Source organism: Paramisgurnus dabryanus, chromosome 16 (assembly GCF_030506205.2).
Source record: "Paramisgurnus dabryanus chromosome 16, PD_genome_1.1, whole genome shotgun sequence".
Lineage (NCBI taxonomy): Eukaryota > Metazoa > Chordata > Actinopteri > Cypriniformes > Cobitidae > Paramisgurnus > Paramisgurnus dabryanus.
Genome location: NC_133352.1, coordinates 34586929 through 34610166, shown reverse-complemented (window position 1 = coordinate 34610166; position 23238 = coordinate 34586929). Strand labels below are relative to the sequence as shown.

General features: G+C 36.9%; 1 long non-coding RNA gene across 1 annotated transcript in view; it reads right to left on the bottom strand.

The window, feature by feature from the left end:
- The window catches only part of LOC135745658 (uncharacterized), a 35649-nt gene extending 29856 nt beyond the window's left edge, over window positions 1-5793 (bottom strand). Inside the window, exons 1-2 of the long non-coding RNA XR_010531316.2 lie at window positions 5727-5793; window positions 5399-5635 (exon numbers count right to left, since the gene is read on the bottom strand). This is a non-coding gene — a long non-coding RNA (uncharacterized lncRNA). The remainder of the gene's footprint in view (window positions 1-5398; window positions 5636-5726) is intronic.
- Window positions 5794-23238: the final 17445 nt, after the last annotated feature.

Here is a 23238-nt window from a genome sequence, read left to right as displayed (position 1 = left end):
ACTGTACCAAATATTAACATTGATTTTCTCAGGTGTTCAAATACTTATCTGCATAAATAGTTAAAAAATCATACATTGTGATTTCTGGACCTGGACACTTTTCATCTGGCTTCACCTGTGTAATTTACAAAGTTAAAGCATATGATTCAAAGTAGCAGAGAGCATCATGGGAGACTGGCATCCCCCCACCCCGCCTCCCAGGTCAGCATCCATCTCTGCTCAGGAGGCTGTAGATTCTTTGACAGCTTTGTCAATGGAAATTACTCCAATCTGTCTGGAGTGGTTGAACACAGCACCGGCTTTGCCTCTCTCACTGGGCTTTTGTGAGAGTAAGCTCAAAATAACTGCCCCCAGGGGTTAACCCCTCCCTCACAAGACCTGCGAGTCCACCGACAGAAATATATTTTAGAGAAGAAAAACGCTGGATCGATTCAAAGTTTATGGAGGTAGAATATGTTTTGTATGCCACTGTTTGTTTATAGTACAATAGTAGAAGTTAATTTTATTTTATTTGTATTTAATAAATGAAATACACCTGTAGCTTAAGTGGGAGAGCATTGCATTAGCTGCTAAAAGGTCACTGGTTTGATTCTCAAGATACACACACACAGATAAAATATTTACTTTATTTTTTTAAGTAAAATTGCTTTAAATAATGCTTTCAAATGCAAACATGTACAATAGATGTATTTCATTTTATTTATTTTTAAAGAAAAGTGTTTTGCTCTAAGTTTAATTAGAATTTATTTATCTATTTTTAAGTAAATATTTATTTTTTGCCAAACACCAGTGTTAGATTTAATGGTGTTCTGCTAGAGGATGGTGATGTGGCCTATTTCTGTGTTTTAAATGAGGTCTCAAGAGGATGCGTAGTTACTACGTGGCAAAAAGACAAAGAAAATTTCATCTCAGTAATTAATCAAGCGCTACACATCACAAAAAAGACAATGCCTTCCTAAATATATAATACTTAATAAAAAAATCATTTAAATAAATATTAAATATGAATAAACCCCAATATTACTTATTTTCTACTCCTAATTTTAATAACATTTCAAAATGTTCCTCTTTCTAAGTCCAACCTAAACCCCAAAAATCAGCATCAAGACTGTCGTCACATGTTTGGATATCACCGTGACCCTTGGTGACCCTCGACAATTTGTGCAAGCAATTTACTCACAGCAAGCACACAAACAGGTTGTGCAGAGAGGTCAAACACATGTTCCTATAGAGATGATGAGCTTAAAAAACCCCTGAGGTTTACCACACAATCATACCACCAGCACTTCACTATTCATTAGCTTAACAGACAGGGAATCCCCACCCAATTGTATGTGCGGGATGAGACTCTCATTGTCTCTCGCTGTGTACACCGAGGCCTGCCGTAGTCTAACAGCAGCTGTTTTAAAACCGCTATTATTACTGGGGGGTTTGGCAGAGGAAAAAATCTCCAAAGCATCTTTGCCAAACGCTGTAACTCGGGGAAACTATTATTGGCCAACACATCAGACGACTTGCGTGAGTGCTGGCCCCCTGCCACTGCGAGGGGAAGCAGAGGAACCAATTATTTAGCAAAACAGCCATAAAGAGGGCTTCAGTTTTAATGATGTGACACCAGCACACAGATTTTAAGGGGGAGGGCCGGTGGGCAACCACACCAAAACATGCATCATTTGATAAATAAAGCCAGGATTAAGAATCACAAAACATGTGCTTTCATTGATGCGCTCATTGACCGTCTGAAATATGATGTAAAAAGGCTGCGAGATACTTGAGTCACTGAACTTCATTACATCTGTTTCCAATCGTACATGAAGCAGCAGAAAGTGGTGCGGGTTTATTTCGGCAGTAACAGTATATACTGACCTTGTAAGCAATGCAAAGATGTGCAGCGGGAGCGTAGGTGCGAGCCTGTTTTTACCACTCGTGGCCCCGCTGAACTCAGCAAAAACCATGTTGAAGTGCAGAATATAAAAAAATACTCGCAAAATCAATAATCGCTTTCTGTATAGCACCAAAGCTTTGCAGAACAGAAACACACCACTGTATAGGTCTCCTGTGATGTTAAAGAGGAATATTGAGTAAAAATACTTAATAGCATTTCAAAAGTAAAAAAATCAAAATCTTCTTTCACAATCTGCTTCCCAAAAAAGATTGAAAGACATAGCCAAAAAATAATTATTTTTGGGTGAACTATCCCTTTAACTCCTGTAAGCATTGCATTGTTACCGAATCTTTCAAACATGGTAAGAAGCGTTAGACCAATCACAACGTACCGATTAGCTGGCCAATCAGGGACACAGAGCTTTTCAAATCTGTGCATTTCAGGAAGAGAGTGAAATCTGGAGCTACAAAAAAGTACGGTATGTGGAAAATTTAACCATAAACCATTCAATCCCATTTTATTATACCAAATACACATGAAATAGGCAGAGGTGTAAATTACTTGAGTAATTTTACTTGATTACTGTACTTAAGTATTATTTTGGGGTATTTTTACTTTACTTGTGTACAATTTAAAATCAATCCTTTTTGTAGATACTTTTTGTATTTTAAGAAAAAAGGAGTTTTTACTTCTTACAATTTTATTTAGAGTCAAAAGTACTTCTTTTTAGAGATCACTTCATTCTATTATCCCTTGCTCTTAACAAACCAATTGAATTGCGCTGATGTTTTTTATTTTGGAGCCTTTGGACCACACCAAGGAATTGGCCATCAGATCATCTGATAATGAAGATTTTTTTACGCTTCTTTGAAACCAACAACACATGAAACCAGCGACGAGTTTGATGGATATCTGGCCTGTGTTTCAGACACCAGGGAGTCTCTGCTCACGTTCCCTGCTATTTGCAGCCTCTTTATCAAGACTAAGACCTTGTTCACACTGTCAGTCCACATCTGATATTGGTGCATATCTGATTTGACAGACTCACTGTCCACATTGTGCATCACAACGGTTTAGATCCGATCTGTGCGTCCTGTAGCGTTCTGTCGTTTTCCGGATAATCTGCACAATGACGTTATGACAATGACGTTGGGTTGGCACGACAATCTGCCTTGACGTCTGGCGTGTTTAAGTTTTATGTGACGCGACAGCATGACGTAACCAAAAAGCTACATGCGATCAGAGCGGCCAGACTGAAATGGATTTCAAACCACCTCTGGATGTAGCCTGAAACTTTTTAGAAAAACAGATTTCATGTGGTTTTTGTCCATTCACAAATTCTAAATTTGATTGAATTACAATTGGATATGCACCAAAATCGGATTTGGACTGACAGTGTGAACAAGGTTTAATACACCTCTTCCTGCATCTGCTGCCTGTGAGAGGCTTCATACATTTTGAAAATTATCTTCTGCTGTTTTACAACTTTGAGTAGCATGTTGCATACTGAAATTAGAAGGTCTTAGAGTCAACATACTTTATATGACATCTGTGATTTAAAATGCACAAATCAGAAGCAATAATACCCAACAAATGGAGAGGGACCAACTCTTAAAAGAACAAATAATATTTTTTAATTTTTGTGTGCGCATTTTTGATAAAGAAACATTTCTCTGTTATGGATGTGACAGTTTTGAAATGCGCACTTACTTAATTATGGAAACTTTAACAGAGACTTTGCATGGGTATTTAAACCACCAAATATTGACATCTGAGATATGAGTAAAAACTAAGGTTGACATTTGCATGGAATTGCCCAGCAGGGGTTTTAAAACTTTTTTGTCAGCTGAACCCTCTTCACCTAAGTATTTACTTGAAGTCCCCCATTAGATTTTAACTTAATATTTAAAGTAGGGTTGTAACGGTATACCGGTATTGGGGTATACCTTGATATTAACTTTTACGATTATCATACCGTAAACATTTGCTTTTACATGGTTTTGGAAAAAAATAAAGCAGATCTCACCTGCGCTACTACGCACATGCAACTTCATTCGGCGTGACTGCTAGACTCCACACGTTTATGTACAGAAGAGAAAATGTCAAATTCTATCCCCCAGCAAAAAAAAGTTTAAATCTAAAAAAAGTTAAAAATCTACAGTATGGGAATACTTTGGTTATACGTAAAATGAATGTGGGGTTGTCCTTGAAGATGGATATCCAGTTTGTAAGAAATGTGGACGAAGAGTGACTGCAAAAAAAGGCACTAAAGCCCATTGAAGTGATTTATATTACAGATCAATTTAAGTTGATTATACTTAGGCCATATAATAAAAACTATACATTTCACTCACTATGACGACAATGTGAACAAATTAATATATCCAGAGCAGCTCTGATAGAATTTAATGAGTATTTTAACATTTTATTTACAATAATAAAATTAAAATTAATAATAAAAGTTTACTTTTTCGAAAGTGTATTTTTTTCCAAAAAAGTTTGATATAATAAACCATATGTTCAACCCAAAACCCCTATCTGTTTTTTATTCATTTAAGGGTCATTGTAGCTAATAATAATAATAATAATAAGTGTTTAATACCGGCAAACCGTGAAACCGTCTGAGACGATTATCATACCGTGGAAATCACACACCATTACAACCCTAATTTAAAGTGAAACTCAGACCTAAGGCATGCATTTTTTGCAGATCTTCGTGAAGATAGATGAACTTTACTAAAAATGCAATCAGGGTGACCATACGTGGTAATTTTTCCGGATGCATCCTAGCCAGGATTTCGGATGCATTCTCTGGAGGTCGCATTGGTCGACTGCAGCATCGAGGTTTATTATTTCAGGTTCAGAAAAGCAACCATTACATTTCAAAGTAAGAATCAAACCACAATAATTGTATGTCTTAAGAGAAATAAATGTTATTTTTATAATGTTTTAACTGAAATGTAAGAACCTCGATTATGTATGCTGTCGACAAATACAACTTTCGGAAGACACACCCAAAATTCTTCACAGGAAAAATGGCACGTACCTGTATGGTCACCCTAGATAATCGCGGACAATTTCAAATTGCACAGTTTGTGCATGAAAGTAGCATCAATGAGTAAATCTGTACACTTCTGAAGTAAAACTCATTTTACATTTAAGATTGTATTTGCTTAGGTAGTCTGTTTTGACATAAGTCAAACTTATAGTTTTACAAGTACAATTTCAGTATTTTTCAAATCCTTTCTTGGAACCGACGGCAGACGTATACATCAAAGCGATGCTTATGATCTCACACAAATCAAATCGGATATGATGTCGTGCTTTAATATGCTGAAAGCTTACACACGTATTTGCTGCCATGCATATGCTATGCGTCCACCTGTGCTAGCAGCACCCACGCGACAAAATTTTATGCATTCTGTGGAAATGAAAGCCGATACCGGCATAAATATATAATGAAGAGTCTGTAAATCTTCAAACTGCTTTTGATCTCAGCTGGGGATCCAATACCTGGGAACTGGGTGCAGCACACATGGACTGGGTATGTGAGATTGCCTGCCTTCAAGCCTGGAGATACAGCCACCTGTCACTTGTCCGGTAACACAGCACGCAATCATCCAATTTCAGCCGCACTCATCTGGAAGGTCACCGGCAAAGTGCTCCATGCTTTTCACAGGGACAGAATCGCTCTTACTTACGAAAGCACCCATCTCCAGTTTCTTTGACACATGTGGCGTTTTGTCACTCCTAAAAAGAGTCGATGCACAGATGGTCAGGCGATGACGGGCTTCATTTTAAATTAAAATGGAAAATTTGATATTTCGTAATATGTGCTTACCTTAGCAAGTGTCAAAGACACAGAGGATGTGCTATATGCCAGTCATTCCCCCGAGTGCTGTGTTTAGCCTGCAGGAGACAGCAAGAGTCGGATTTAAGGAAAAGAAGTGGTCTTCATTGGTACAAACTTCTCAGGATTTCTCACAGAGGTGGAAATCAGCAAGAATAAATTTGTCTGTGTGGTTTGAGCACCCAAAGTACTAAAGACTTGAAACACAGTCCCAGAGCAGCACCCAAAATGTGTCTTTATACTGTCATGTGTACTGGACGCCAGGCCCAACCTCATGTTTTTGTATAGGACTGTATGCAAAGTAACAGCCCTGACTGTAAAAATCATGCAAATCCGCTAATGGTGCTAAAAAATGTGCTGAATGCAATTTGCACATCGTAATTTCCTGTCTTGAAGTTTTGCCAGTTCTGAGTTTGATATGTGCCTGTTTATGATGCTCTTTATTTGATAAATTACTGTCGCCTTGATCATTAGAAAATGTGTTTAAAAATTATCTTAACTTAAAGTCTGCAGTATATATGGCCTGCTTTTATAGTTTTTCCAACCCATTCTCACCAAATGCGTACAAATAACACCAGAGGCATCATGCCCATTGAAACTGAGGGGGTATGTGCAGGGTTTTTTGAGGCAAATGGATTTTGCATGCAACCTCAAAATCAAAGAAGCTTCCATTAATCTTTCAATTTCTTTTAATCGGTTATACCAGGGGTCTTCAACGTTTTTTGGGTCGGGGACCCCTTAGATAAGACAGGCATGGAGCAGGGACCCCCTAATACTAAATGTGTAAAACAAAGATATTTAAGTAAGCAGTAAGGTACGAGAGGCTGCCTTTTCATATTAGGCACAACGCAAAGTGGAGTAAAGTACAACTGATGACCAATCAGAATCAAGGACTGCAACTGTTTTATAAATAGAAACAAACCATATTGTCACACAGCCATACTATATTAAAATGCATAATTTTTTTGTTAAAGTAGATTTAGTTTTTATATTAATATAATAATAATAATAATAATAATAATAATATATTATTTTAGGGTATTTGCAGTGTAATATATTTTCATTTTACTGTGAATTGGACAAGGGCTTTCAGTTTATAAAGAAGACTGATCATGGTGAATGGCACAAAGATTCTGGTGGGGATAGAGGTTGTGCTACTTTATAATTCTGAGGTCTGTTGCCTTTCTCGTGTATCATCATTGTCAAGAGTTTAAGTAACGCAGGTTTATTTTTTGTATAGCTTCATATCAGACTCAGGAGAACAACATGCAACGAGTCCGAGCGCATCTCTTTAGGGAAACTTTTTGAGAGGCGGATTTCAACCTGACTATCAGATGAATCTTGCACAAAGCACCATCACGGCGCGCGTTTCATTAATTTTTAAATGGGAGCGATAGTTTTGTCACAGTTTAAAATGCAGACGCGGTGTGGTGTCATTTGCCTGTTGAATTAGCGCTTTAAATCTGAACCGCGTGAAACAGCCGTCCAAGTTCAGAAATATAGATGAGACATCATGTCGCACTGATTCTAAAATGACATTCTGAAAGAAAGACACACATAAGATTTACCTGTTTTATGATGACTTTTCTGTCGCTACTGCTGCTTCCTGAGTGGACATTTATAATCTTTAGATATTTTATTTTGGTCCGCTGGCGAAACGGAACGCGCGCCTTCAAACCTATGCGGCCACGCACGTGCACAACTTAAAGGGGACATGTAACGTTTTGTACATATATTTTACGTTTTAAGCAAAAAATAGCTTGTTGTTAAACATCATTTGGCGGACCCCCTGCAGTTCCGTCACGGACCCCCTGGGGGCCGCGGACCCCCGGTTGAAGACCCATGGGTTATACAAATTATTATCAATTCTGTGCTGCATCCTTGTCACTTTTTAGAGATTTTTGCCGTTTTTATTGTGTTACATAACTTTTTTTGGCGGCAGGCGCTGCAGTCAACGCAGCCACAGACGTTGGCATCTGAGCGTGAGCGCGCATGAGCTTTGCTGTTGCTGCTGCATTTTGCTATCTGAGGAATTAAAACGTGTAAGAATCGCTTACAACATTTCCAAACCCAAGTACGGTATTGTGCAGTTAACTTCCTCTGTGTAGAAAATGTATGGTTTAAAATGTGACCGTCTCGATGTTATATTAGTAAAGATCTCTAGATTCATCTTCTTGGTACAACGCCAAGTTCGCGAAGTTCACGGGGGCGCGGAATCACACATGCTCACATATGAGGTAAAATTTTATGCAAAAATCCATTCCTCTAATAATTTTATCTGAACATATTTTTTTAAATCATTATTGAACATTAAAATCAATCACGTGGCTATAGCTTATGTCATTTTCGTTGTTTATGGATTTAAAATGACATTTATGTCATAGGATAATACAGTTGTTGTGCACAATGCATTGATGACACAATTAAACAAAACGTAAATAAACAAAACATGCCGTTTCAGATGTAAATATGATGCCAATATGTCATTATTCCGATTAAATAGTATTTGATATGAAAGTTAGTCAACACTTTTATTTTGGAGGTTTTTGCATGAAGGCAGGGGCGCTCAGATTGTTAGAAATGTAAGTGTCATGGAAAAGACTGAAAGGTCTATAATATTTTTTGTTTGATGTCTGTGTATGCACACATTTCTGTGAGCTGTGCACACTGCGCCCCTTAAAAAAAAATTGGTGCATGACCCCCCCTGAATAACATACATGTGATTACCGTGCAATAGATTTTCCAAATGACAATTTTGCATGCATATGATACACCAGTCCTTCCTGTTCACTTATATGGCGCATCTTTTCGTGTCGTTTTATTTTATTTTATAAATGCAGACAAACAGCATTTACTTTTACTTAAATCTACATCATTAAAAAAGTAAAGAAAACAAATTCATCCACAAAATCCATGCAAGTCAACAACTATAAACTCTCCAAGCAGTTATTTGTGGTAGTTGTGATATAGAAAAGCAGTTAAAGAAAATATTTCTTTAAATCCTGCTTTCAAACGCTTCCCAGACAGGGTTTAGATAAATCCAGGACTAGGCCTTAGTTATATTAGAAAATTCAAGTGTTTTTTTACAAACAAACCTTACAAAAAAAGCAATACTGGCATGCATCTTGAGAAAAAACAATGGCACTGATATATGTTAAGATATGTGCAAGAACTTTTTAAATTAAGGCAACTCAAACATGTATTATATGTCCTGTCTGGGAAACAACACCTTAGGGGGTGTGCACACCAAAGTTTTTAAATGCGTCTGAAACGCCTGGAGGAAATCACATGCCAGCTGTTTGGTTGCTGTTATACTTCTTCTTCGTTTATCAGTTGTTGTACGATGCACACGTTGGTTGTTGTGCTATTTGTCCCGCCCCTCCTCCACTGTGATTGGATGGTTGTGTGAGAACCAAAGTTTCATCCAAAGCTGACTATTTTTCGACTATTGGCGCTCACCACTTAGCGCCGGAAAACACAGAGCGAAAAAACCACTAGCTGCTGGCTTTTTTTTTAAACGCTGAGCTTCCATTGGAAACAATTGAAAACATATGCCGACCGCAGGCGTAAAAGCTTTGGTGTGCACGCCCCCTTAGAGTATTTTGACCTCTGATATGTGCAGAAAAAGATAAACACACAAGCTTGAAGATTCAGAAGAGTTTGAAGAAACAGGACTTGTGATCTCAAATAAAATGCATCACCACAAAATACCACCATCTAACCTAAACATTACTGTGAACCACAACCCCCAAAAACTACATTCAAGGCCAAAAATAGACCCTTGAAGACCAAGAATTATTTGTCTAAACTACAAAGAAAAACAGTCAATTGAAGTAAACGAAAATAAATGGTTAATAAACAGCCTATAACATATCTATTGTCTTTGCTTTATTCCCATGTGTCACAAAGCTGTTATCATGGATGTATGGATGGATGATAGCATAATGCATAGCCTTTTTTGCATAACAAAAAAATGGGAAAAGTAAATAAAGTGGTACACGGTTGTATATAACTAGCCAAATTAAAGAATGATTTTCTTAGTGTTGAATCAGAAACAATCAAAAAATACTGCTGGAAGTCTGAAAGCAGAGCATACAACAGGGTTTCCCGACGCATATTTCAGTTAAGGCGGCCCGCCTAAGCTTGGAAACCCTATCGCCTTAACTAGGTGGTAAAAAAAAGATAGCTGCACAAAAGGCCGTCAAGTGCATCTCGGAGAATAGCGTGTACGTGCATCACATCGCGAGCGTGGACGTGCGCCGCACGGCTGAAATGAGAAAGACGTGGTCCGGACGTCACTGTCTAGAGGTAACTAGCAGTTGATAAAACATCTCGGAGTATAACGCAGACGCGCTTCACACCGTGAGCGTGCACGCGCACCACACGACCGAAATGAGATAAGACGTGATCCGTCATGTCTGGAGGATAGCCAGTTAATATAACACGTGTCCGTGAGAACTGTAAGTGGACTTATGTTTTGGGGTTATTCAAGCCTGTTATTGTATTAGTCTATAGTTCTTGCAAATTTAAAGTAAGTTAGCTGGTGATTTTGTTGTTTGAGCAACCTGCTAGCTAGGTTTCACGTGCCTGTTGATTGGATATAATTGTTGAGAGCTCTTGCTCACTTTATTTATGTGCATTATTTAGATAGTAGTTACACTCCTTTAAGATAATGTAAGTAATAGTGGGAAATAATCAGTTTTTACAATTTTTGCGCTATCTATCATCATTCGCCAGAAGTTCTACAACATCTGCTTTAGTTTGTGTTTATTAACCCTTTAGTTTCACTTCATCACGCAGCTATTCCCGATAGAGGAAAAAACATGTAATACATTAATAATCTAGTATGTGTTCATTTTCTGTCATAGTTTCTTCAAAATTAAGTTTTATTTGAGTGTTTTAAAAATAAATCTTTTATTTATTTATTTTATTAAAATAATTTTAATTTTCAGTATGACACATACGCCACGCCCTTTTAATTGCCACGCCCTCAGGACCGCCCACCCGCCCATCCCTACCACCTTAACTAACAAATTTTCTGCGGGAAACCAGATTCGCTTCTGCTAAAAAACATGCATTTACATAAATAAAATCATTTCGAACATAAATCAAGTCATATATAGCATTTTAAGAAACAGTTACATTATTTCCCACCCATGCCATCCAAATCTCTCCAAATAGGTGTCACACTGGGTAGTGCTATTTCAGCTCATTTAGCCGCTGGTTAAGATGGAGTACAGGTGGTTGGTGAAAAGACACAGTTTTTGCACTGAAACATCTTTCTAAATTATTCCATCTCTGATGCATTTGCCTTAGATTTTGTAGCTGGCGTTCCTTAAATTTTAGTCAAACAGGTGATCTGGAAGCTATAAATAAAGTGAGAAAGAGCGACACACTTTTACCTTTATAATGGCAAGAACAAATTTAATGCATCAGTTTAGATCCTCAACGAAAAAAAAACAGGTTTGAGGCGAGAAAAGAAGAGAGAGATCTGAGAAATAAGTGCACTTCAAGCGCTCAGGGCACACAATGAAAATCTGACTACAAAGTAATCAACACGCATCGATCATGAAGGTGCCAAACTGAGATTTGGCCACCGCTTGGCCGTAGATATTCAGCAGTGGTTTGAAGGCCTATAAAATATTGAGAGCAGAGGTATGTTTGTGTTGACTTTGATCCTCCAAACCTGCCCACCTACTGTACTGTTTCTTCAGACTTAAAATCACATCAAAGCTGAGATTTGACTTATTTTAGGGTAAGAGATTTAACCTCAGATTCACCACACCGCATCTCATTTATCAGATTATTATTTTATTCATTTATTTATTCTCGTCTCGCTACATGAGTATAGTGCATGCACTGGAAGTGAGTTTGTACGTTAAAGCAACTCTTGCAGTTTCCTGACAAACAGAGATGGAAGAGCAAAAACAGAGCCAGGTGATTTTTGTTTGTCAGCCGTGGAGAGAAAGACGTAGCAAAGGCTTTGACTGACAGGAAGGCACTGCTGCTGTGCTCAGGTGTTACCTGAAAAAAAAAATCAATCCTCCTGAGTACAGATGAGTTGAATGTCAATTTCTCAAATCTTCTCTCAATCAGGGTATGAAGTTCAGTGACAGATGACATGGGTGCAATTTAAACTGTGATTGAAGAAACAGCTCAGGTGTAAATTTTGCAGAAGTGAAGAATGCTCCGTTTTTGTTTAACCCACGAGAATGCAAATCAGTCTAATTTCGTTTGGTCTAGAACAGATGTCGTCCCATTCCATTATCTTCTGGTGGGGTGAGAAAATTTAAGGTGAGCGCACGTGACGAAACTAATTGTAAGAGTCACACTTTTTTGTTGTTGTTGTTGTTTCAGAGCATGCTTTAAGCGACTAATCGCAGACTAGGTGTGTTAATCACAAGATCATTCTGATTCCTGAAACTCTTTTTCATTCTCACACAAACTCGCACTAACAACTTGTAGGAACAACGTGTGATCACTTTCACCATGATTTACAAAGTATTGAGCCAAACATAATGAGAAAGCTATTGGAACTTTTCACATTCATTCTTAAAGGATAGTTCACCCCAGAAAGAAATTGTTAACATAAATCGCTTACCCCCGTGGCGTTTCAAATCCATAAGTCATTTGATTGTCTTCAGGAATTCCTTTGTAGATATTTTTGAGGAAAACCGGGTGACTTGTGACTGCCCGTATTCAACAACACTATTCAAGCCCAGAAAGGAATTAAAGACATGTGCCCTCAATGACCATGTGATTATAATGGTATTTTGGGCAATATTGCAATTATACTTTACCTCCTGTAAACACAATTCTTCGATAAAAATAATGCGATTAAGCTCATAATCGCAGTAGGGCTGTGCAAATTATTAGATTTTTCGATTATTCATTTTTTTTTTCACTTGGTTGATTCAAAATTGATTCTCACAGGCCACGAATTGAATTTTTTCCAATTTTATTTCTGCAAACATTGAACGCAAGAAGATAAACAGCAATCTAATTAATAGTCTTCTCCACTAGAGGTCACCATTTTTTTTACCTTGCGCAATGTTACCAAGGAGCGAGAGGCGAGCCTGTCATTCATTCATTCATTCAGTCTATATTATAATATATTATAATATAATATAATATTAAATATAATCGATACTCATTGAGTTGAATCAAGAATCGAGTACGAGTCAAGAATCGGAATCGAAAATCGGATCGAGAATCAAAATAGAATCGACCTGATAGCTTGTGAATCGAAATCGAATCGATCTGGAACATCTGAATCGATACCCAGCCCTAAATCGCAGTAAGTATAATCGTATTAAAAGAGGTGGCGTACAGCATTTTTAGTCGCAGTATTCATCCGTATAAACGATTTAATCGCATCTATACTGCACTAACTGAAGTGCGTGTGTGTTTAAATCACGCACCTTAAGTGTAAATTAGTTTTAAACTTGAAATTAGGAAGTTTTCAACAAGACTGGCTGTCAGCAGTCAGCCTTCATCCAGAAACATCTAAAATAAGATGACAGCAGAGTATAAAACCATTACAGTCATAATAATTCTGTCTTTATCACAGCACTGAATAACGAAATATGTCCATAAGAAAGTTTTTGTCATTTAACGTAAGTAAATAAAAACAGTGGACAGTATATGTGAGTTCATCATTTGTGCTCTGCATTGGGTTATGTGTGAATAATCATCTGACGCCCTCTGATTATTGGAAATAATCGCATTATGTAAACATAGTCATTGGTTCAAAAAAATATGATAAGATTATAAAGCGACAAAAACACTTGTGCATGCAAAGAAAATAAAACAAACATCTGTATTCAACAATTTGTTTTCCTCGTCCATGAGCAGACTACAAGTTCACGCCCTGTCCTCTAGCTGCTTTGCAACTATGTCAGGAGGTCACGCACTAACTAGTCTGCTCATGAATGCACAAATGAGGAATGACATAGGGGCGATTTTAGGGCTGTGCAAAAATATCGAAACAGCTAACTATCGGGGTATTTTTTCCACGATAGTGTATCGATATTTCAATCACTACTATTGATATAAAAAACATCAAATCCCTCTGTGTGCATCAAACAATCTCCTCCGCCACTGCTGTAGTTGTCAATGCCCAGTTGTCTGTCATATCCAACAATTCGGCCAATATCTCAAAAGTAATCAGTAGTGAGAAAATGGCAGACAATTTTAAAACACATGCAGCTTTTAAAGCCGACGTGTGGAAGCACTTTGGCTTAAAAAAAAAACAGCTCTATTTTTTTAAGTATTGCAATGAATCGCAGCATACAACGTATTGTACAGTGGTGCATTGCATCATGACCCATGTACCGTGATATGTATCGTATCGTGAGGCCCTTGCCAATACCCAGCCTTGGGTGATTTATGATAAAAAATGTATTCTGGGTTGAATAACCCCTTTAACCTTATTTATTAAGTCTTTATACGAAAATACATATCATAGAAATAAATAATTATACTGCTTGATTGTTAATTTAGTTGACTTGAATAAATACAATATACAGTTAGTCCACTTAGAAACCAACATCATGGGTCTAAAACCTAAACAACACGACAAATCTACTTTATTTTTCTTAGAAATGTGAATAATATCAGATCTACTAGCCTCTTGTGACTGAATTATCATATTTTTTCACCCTTACTTATTGTAGGTAAATGTGTGATTTTTGAGTTTCGTTGAGAAACTTGAAATCTTAGTCATTGTAACTGCATGGATTAAAATAAAAAGTAATTCTTTTATTAACTAACCAAAGTTTTATTTTTATTTTTGGGTGAGCTTTTATTTTAAATGTGCATTTATACAATATATTCATAAAAGTTTTATTTTTCTTCCTTTATTTATTTTAGGGGCGGTCTCTTAAACATGGTCCCTATGGAAGGTATTTTTGGACTTTTTTAAATTAATTAATTAAATTATAAAATAATTAATTAAATTATAAAATAAAAAATAAAATCGCAAAATATGTCCCAAATTTGAAAATGAAATGCTAAAATAAAAACTAAAACATTATATTAAATTATTTCATTTTCATTTTTAACGTGATGAAGCATCATTCCGCCCAAATTGAAAAATTAAATTAAATTGATGATTTGACATTTCATTTTCAATATAATCTTGAGTCAAGACAGACAATATTAAAATAAAAAGGCAAGCTTGAAAAGGAATCTGTAAATAATTTTTTTTAAAGGCTTTTTATTCATGCCCAAGCAATAATAGGGACAAAATTAAAATGTAAAGTTCAGTTTTAATTCTATGTTCTGTTTTTCTTTTTCTTTTTCATTTTCATTTTCGTGTTCACTTTTATTTTCAACTTGTATGCAAATTCAATGTTAATCAGTGGGTGGGGTTTACTTGCTAAAAAAAAATGGGATTGGCTGAAGTGTTGCCAACTCAGCGACTGTGTTGCTTCCCAACTTAGCGACCTTATTGCTACATCTAGCGACTTTTAAACCATTTAGACAAACTTAGCGACTGTTTGGATGAATCTTAGCTTCATATCTGCACATATAGGCTACTGTGTCGCTTGTACCGGCCCACGATTGCTGGGTGGCGCGGTCACGGTGAAATGTGCGCCTGGCGTCTACCCTCTGTGCATTTTCTGAGCAGTGAACAATTTACGAACTGACGCGTGGATGAGATTCGCATGCATTGTTTACATTTCAAACACTAAAAGTGTCTGGTCCGCTGTTATGTATGTGTGTATTTTCACACATCTGATCCAGTGAGGCGTCAGTTTAACGAGCTGAAGACATACACCGACCAGTCACTTACTTTTATATGAACATTATCTGTTTATTCAGCCTATGTGTTGTCTTTACAAGTATCGTATCAGGACTTGCGTCCTCTGTGAAATGCAAGTCTTTCAGGGTCTACCCTGTACACTGCACTGGACACAACATACAGTTCTGACCTAGCTGAAGCAAGCACATAAAGGCTGTGACGATAACGCGTTACTGCATCACCGCAGTAGCCGTTTCACATGGTACGCGGCAACCGCGAGTGTTTAGTTCTTTTTCAATAGGAGACGTGCGGAAAGCGGCAAAACGGGGGCGGTTACAGAGGGGAAGCGGAGTTGGTCCACACGCCTTGCTCGTGCACCCAAAATCCTATTCCTTCTCCGGACATGGTACTTCATGACAGGCACCGTTGAAGATAAACATATTTGCACTAAATGCTGCACAAAACGCTTCCAATACAAGAGAAAAGCTGAAGCCGCTCGGCGATTTTGCCGCTTACCGCGTACGGCCATACGTGAGATGCCAGCTGCGGTGATGTCACGGCCGCAACCTTCTTAAACATGAAGCGTGTCATGCACAGGTGCTCTGATTTCTTGAACGGTACCGACTCACTCCCTGGTTTTAAACTCCTGCGCGAATAACATCATCTCTGCAAGGAAATGTCAGTGCAATGCAAGTTCATGTGCAAGGAGTCCGAGCCACGCGCATTATTTCTCGTTCAAGGAGAAGCAGGCACTGTGTGTTGGTGATGATAATAATAGCATAATAATAATTTTAAACTATAATGGGCAAACATGACAACTATCGTTATGAAGGCAGGTGAGCGCATACCGACAGCGCGACTCGTTATTTGGTTGAATGCTGTGTTTATATCTGGAGCTGCTGTAAGTGAATTTCTCCAGCTCGGGTTAAAAAAAGTCTTATCTTCTTGATGATGTAAATGGACAGCTGAAATTGAAAGCATTGATTGGAGTATCCATAAGTTTTGCGCAGTTATTTACGGAATGATGCAATAGGCTATTTCGTTTTGTATCCACTTTGAAAAAATCGAATTAAACATACTAATCATAATAACATTAAAAACTATTTATTTTCGATATCTTTTGAGTTTAATATCAATTATGGAACCGTTTTTGTCATTGTTTTTAACCCATTTTTTGTACAATAAATTATTCAGCGTTTCAACAAGTTTTGAGAAGTGCGTTTCTATCCACGGACAGTTAACCGAAAAACAATGTCTAAAGAAATAGGAATCAGGTTTTGCACAACTCACCAGAAACAATCTTAAACTGCATATTCTTTCTACAGCTTTTCAGGTTGTTATTCTATGAAATGTATTGTATAAAATGGGCTATAAACGGTGACATAAAAGTTCTATAATCAATAGTATATTCAAAAGATATAAAAAACAAAAGTTAACATAAAGAAATACATATTTCATGCTGTTATTGCTAATATAATTTGTCGTTTTAATGATATATAAGATTACTGCTTTCCTGGGGTGGGTTGTTGTGCTGTAACCGCGTGATTTTGTTGCTTCTTCACCGCGGTAAAACAAATTCCTGTACGGTCACAGCCCTACTCACAAATCAGCGTAACACATGAGGATGAAGGGTTTAAATTGGGCCGAAGCTGAGCCCCGTCACAAAGGCTGAAGGTCTGTTCTGTACCAGTGTGCCCGCTGCAAAAGTAAGTGACGTGTCTATGTATGTCCATTCTCATGAAATGCATACAAATAACACGCAGTGTGATTATCGTGCTATACATAAGCCAAATTCCAATTTTGCGAGCATATGATACGCCAATACTTTCCGGAATTTGGCATATGTATTGCACGATAATCACACTGTGCTATGTGTATGCATTTGATGAGAATGACTGACGCCTCACCGGATCAAATGTGTGAAAATACGCACATATATAACAGTGGACCAGCCCCTTTTTATTGTTTGTTCCTCCTTTGACATGTAAACAATGTTCGCGAATCTCATCCACGCGTCAGCTCGTACAGTCTAATATGTTGCTGCTCAGCATGTACAGAGACACCAGACGCACATTTCACCGAGACAGCGCCACCCAGCACTCGTGGGCCGGTACATGCGACACAGTAGCTTCTCTGTACAGATGTGAAGCTAGGATTAATCCAAACAGTCGCTAAGTTTGTCTAAATGGGTCTAAAAGTCGCTAGATGTAGTCGCTAAGTTGGCAAAACAGTCGCTGACTTGGCAACACTGCTTCACATATCTATGCTGCTTCAGCCATTCCCCTTTTTATGAGCAAGTAAACCCCACCCACTGATTAACATTGAATTTGCATACAAGTTGAAAACGAAAATGAAAACGAAAATGAAAAAGAAAATGAAAACCAATAAATAAAAGAGAACATAAAATTAAAACTGAACTTTATTTTAATTTTGTCCCTATTATTGCTTGGGCATGAATAAAAAGCCCTTAAAAAAAAAATATTTACAGATTCCTTTTCAAGCTTGCCTTTTTATTTTAATATTGTCAGTCTTGACTCAAGATTATATTGAAAATGAAATGTGAAATCATCAATTTAATTTAGTTTTTCAATTTGGCCGGAATGATGCTTCATCACGTTAAAAATGAAAATTAAATAATTTAATATAATGTTTAAATTTTTATTTTAGCATTTCATTTTCAAATTTGGGACATATTTTGCGATTTTATTTTTTATTTTATAATTTAATTAATTATTTTATAATTTAATTAATTATTTTATAATTTAATTAATTAATTTAAAAAAGACCAAAAAAACCTTCCATAGGTCCCTAGTCCCAGACTAAAATGCATGCTTGAGCTTTTTAAAGGGATAGATATTTAATTTTTCTGTCATCATTTTCTCATCCTCATGTTGTCCTGATGAACACAAATGAAGATATTTTGATAAATGATGGTAAGCACACAGCTGATGGTACCCACTGACTTCCACAGTAGGAAAACAAATATAATGAAAGTATTGTAATAAATCATGAAGAAGATATTTTGTTTAATTATGGTAAGCTGATGTGTACCCATTGAATTCCATCGCATTTGTTTTTCCTACTACGGAAGTCAATGGTTACCATCAGCTGTGTGCTTATCATCATTTATCAAAATATCTTCTTTTGTGTTTATCAAAAAAAAAAAAAATTCAGATTTAGAAAACATGAGGATGAGAAAATGGTGACAGAATTTTCATTTTTATCTCTTTAATTTATAAACACATACATCCGTGACATTGTTTTGTCTCAAGATGCACACTATTGTTTTTTTGTAAGGTATGTTTGTAAAACATTTCCTAATATAACCAAGGCCTAGTCTTGCTTAATCTAAACCCTGTCTGGGAAACTGCCCCTTAATGTCTATATTACGAATTTGACATTATATTTATAGTTCTCTTTGTCTTTACAATGCCTGGAAAAAGCATTTTGAAATGCCATTGTGTATGACATGTACTATATAAATAAAATTGCTTTTTAGCGTTCTAGAAACATATCTCAGTGGACCTAATTTTACCAACCGCTCAATTTCATCTGGGAATACTCCTGGCAGACAGACTCAGCTGCTAGAGTCGGATTGAATAATTTCCTCCCAAATATTTGATGACTACAGTGAATAAAACCCAACGAGCTGTAATATAGTCGAACACACATAAAAACAGTCGGATATCAAAGAAACAGATGTCACACATGGATTTCTTAATGAGCCCAGCGCATCAGAGCAGAAGCAAATAGATCAAGATTACCGACGGCCTTCCGGAGCCCCTCACGATGTGAGAAACCCAGGTCGGAGGTCACTTCCCATCACGGCCGTCTTTCCGCCTCCTCCGACAGGAATGATGGAAAAGATCCGCTGTGTTAAAAACACAAAAAGCCCTCAGTAACACGGCAGTGACAAATGATGGGATAATGAGTCTTTTTACTTCCGAGTGGAATTAATCAGTAGGGGATTTGCCTGAGAAAGATGAACCAGACCCGTTTTTATCGGTCGTGGGAGCGCTCTCCAGAGGTCAAGTGACTAACATGCTGTTGGTCCCAGCACCGATGTGTCATCAGTAACCTCTATAATCTGCCCATTGTCTTAATGGCGTTTCCAATGGGCACCTAATGGCGGCCCACAAGCATCGCCTGGCTGCTCCATATTAATTTGAGCAGGGCCCTCACTGCGAAGGTTATTTTTTATTGTGTCTGTCAGCGGCTGATAAACCTGCTCACTACCATCCATCTATCAATGCTGTAGCTCTCACTTTCTATTTTCCACCTTCCTCTCTCACGAGCTCACCTCCCTCTCACTCCCCGCTTGCTATTTCTAACCCTCTCACTTTTCCCCTCGCTCCCACACCCTTTCCTCCTCTCTCCTCCCCACCTCCACGGGGACATTTTCAGCTTTATATTATCTCATGAGTCCCTCCCACTGCTCTCATGCTGTGATGAATGGCCATGACTCAGATATCGATTTCCAAACCGAAACAATTTGGAGACAAAACAAGTAGCAGTTTATCATATTGATTTTCCTCCCAATTTAGTTTCTCCCTTTAAGGTGACACTCTGATGGGAATGAGTGAATAAATAAATAAATGAACGAATGAATAAATAAAGACAGGTGCTGAGTTGTATCGATGATACTGTACTGTGTTCCTGTAGCTCAATTGGTGGAGCATTGCGTGAGTCAATCTACCATTTGTGCACCTCGCCATTTAATGCTCTCCAATTTTTGCATTCATATTTATTTAGCAAAGTCTTGAATTATGGCCACATATATATATACACCCCCAATAAAGTAATATGATAAATAGAGGATTCATTCTAAAAAAAGTTGGGCCATTTTAAGCAGCCAAAACGTTTAATTCTAAAGTAATTAAAAACAATTCAGTTCATGTAAGTTCTTTATACTCCACTGATATTATAGTTATGTAGCTATATTGCATTTCTCTCAAGAGATCCTTCCAAGTTACACAATGCACCTTTAAGTAAATACGTTTTATTTTTTAAACACGAGGAACACATTTCTGTGAAAATTGCACAAAAACAAATGTCACATTCTTATTCAATATGACAATTTACACATGAGTTGATTTATGAAGGATTTTTGTTTAATGAATAAAGCCCAATGAGACATTTGGGGCAGCTGACATGCTCCATTTAAAACCATTTAAAAAGCATGTTTCTAATATATGTTAGAACCATTTTGAATTCAGATTTTATGAAATATGTCTCTAACTGCATAGAATATTAAAGCAATAAGCTACAAGGTGTCACAGTGGTGTAAAAGTGGTGTTCTTCTAACCATAGGCGTCGGAAGCAAAAAAATCTGGGTAGGTCCAAAACATTTACTGGAGTAGATGCCATTTTCTTGTATTCTGGTGTCTTTTAATTAAACACTTGCTTTTATTGCCTAAAAGCTTTGTTTACCTTGAGTCACGTCCCTCGCGGGAGTGCAGTTGGCGAAAGTAGTAAAAACACGAAATGGAGTTTAAATTCTATGGACTCTAATGAGCCAAGTGAAATGGATTCGAGGAAACGCCAATGTGGAATTCACGACTGTAGCTAAAACATGGAGATTGATTTATTATGGCATTCCTATCATTGAATGGTTTTGACTGATGGCTCTGACAAGTGAACATGCATATGAGCTCAATTAGAGAAAAAGTAAGGGGTCCAGTACCATGGGTCTTAAAAAGTGTTTGGGTCGTAAAAGGAGTGTGGGTCGTGACCCACAAACATATAATGGTTTCGATGTGCAACGCTGTAAGAAAAATATTGTCTGTATACCATATAAAAATGCCCAATATGTACCATTTAGGTACAGATATGTACTTTTGATGTATTAATAAGCACTCTTTGGTACCAATATGTATTCTCTGTGGTACTAAGCTCTAATAAGCTCTTTAGGTACAAAGGTGTAAGGGAGAGCTGGGGGGAAAGTAGGCTACCATTTTACAGAAAAACTTAATTTTAAAGGGGACATTTCACAAGATTTAAACTCAAAATACCACACAGATAATTCATTATAACATGTTAAAACTGCCATTTTGTAGGTGTGAGCAAAAATGTAAATGCAAATTAGCTGATCTCTGCACTAAATGGCAGTGCCATGGTTGGATAGTGCAAATTAAGGGGCTGTATTATTATAATAAGATCCCATTCTGACATCACAAAGGGAGCCAAATTTCAATTACCTATTGTTCCACATGCTTGAAGAGAATAGTTTACCAAAACTAAGTTACTGGGTTGAGCTTTTTCAAATTTTCAAATTTTTAGGTTGACCCAAATAATTGGGGACCCAATTATAGCACTTAATTGCACAGCCTTAAGAGCGTGCATATCATGAATGCTGGGTCTCATTTGTTTTCTGAGAATCTACTGAACCTACTGGTAACTTGTTTGCCACGTAGCAATAAAAAATATACTAAAAACCTTGATTATTCTGGTTAGTCACATTGTACTGCTATTATTTTGAACAATACTGTGTATATATATATATATATATATATATATATATATATATATATATATATATATATATATATATATATATATATGTTTGCTGTGGTCAAAAACTCTTGATATTGTGGTCTATCAAGGTTTTAATCTTGAACACGTTTAACGACTTAACTATAATTTCACTTTAAACATAAGTAGCACATTTTTACTTGTGACACTGTTGGCTCGTAACACAAAGTAACACAACAGAACAAGATTTTTGTGTTACACTTGTTTTTCAGTAGATATACATGACTATGACCTTGTTAATATGTAACTGCAAACAAATTTTGTCGTTTATCTATGCAAAAAAATATATATTTTTAACTACATCTCATTTTAAATTTCAGTTTCATTAAATGTTTCAAAAGCAACCCAACAGTACAAACTTGAATTGTTGAGAATAAAACATTTTTTTCAAGAGTACGAACAATATAAAAATTTTATTAAATCAAATTGCAATAATATACATTCTCAACATAATGCAACAGTATTAGCAGCGGGACAAAAGTAACAAGTATTACTTTCATCCCGACAGGAACTCCTGACATTTAAACCTGATTTCCTTTTATTTATTTTTGTGTAAACTCTGAGAAGTCAAACTTCAGGATGTGTTAGAGCACTAAATAACCTGTAGATTGATCAGTTCTGTAACACATGAAACCAGAAACACAATGCCTTATAAGAAAAAAATGACCGCTTTAGCAACTGAAAACAGCTTTCTGGACCTACACGCGCAAAACGGTGACAAAATAATGCGATATTTGTCAGCTCTGTTAAGGGTTGCGTGCTAAAGATGCTGTCATAGTTTGAAAAGCAAATGAAGTCAGGGCTCAGAGAAAATCACTTTGTCAACGCATCTTCACATTGACTTAACATTGAAATCACTCGCGCTTGCCGCCTTAACTGCGTCTGGTGTAAACGCAGCATTACTTTTGTCCCGAGTTACTTTCAGCCCGGTTCTCCCCTGCTTTTTAAAAGCGTGCTGCCCCAGTGACAGGGGACCTTATTTTTTTTATTTTATGACATGTAGTCATGTTACATTTTATAGATGCAAATAATCCATCTGATAAACTATTTATTTGTTAGAAATAAAGTCAGTTAAGTAGAGTTTAATAGCTTAATGCTATGATCCACATTTTATTGGAATTATGATCTGGGCTGTTTATGTCTTTTAATTCAGTAACTCTTTGTTTTAATAGCTCTGGTCATAACTTTATAATGGATCCATTTGTGGCTTTGTTGTTGATGACAGAT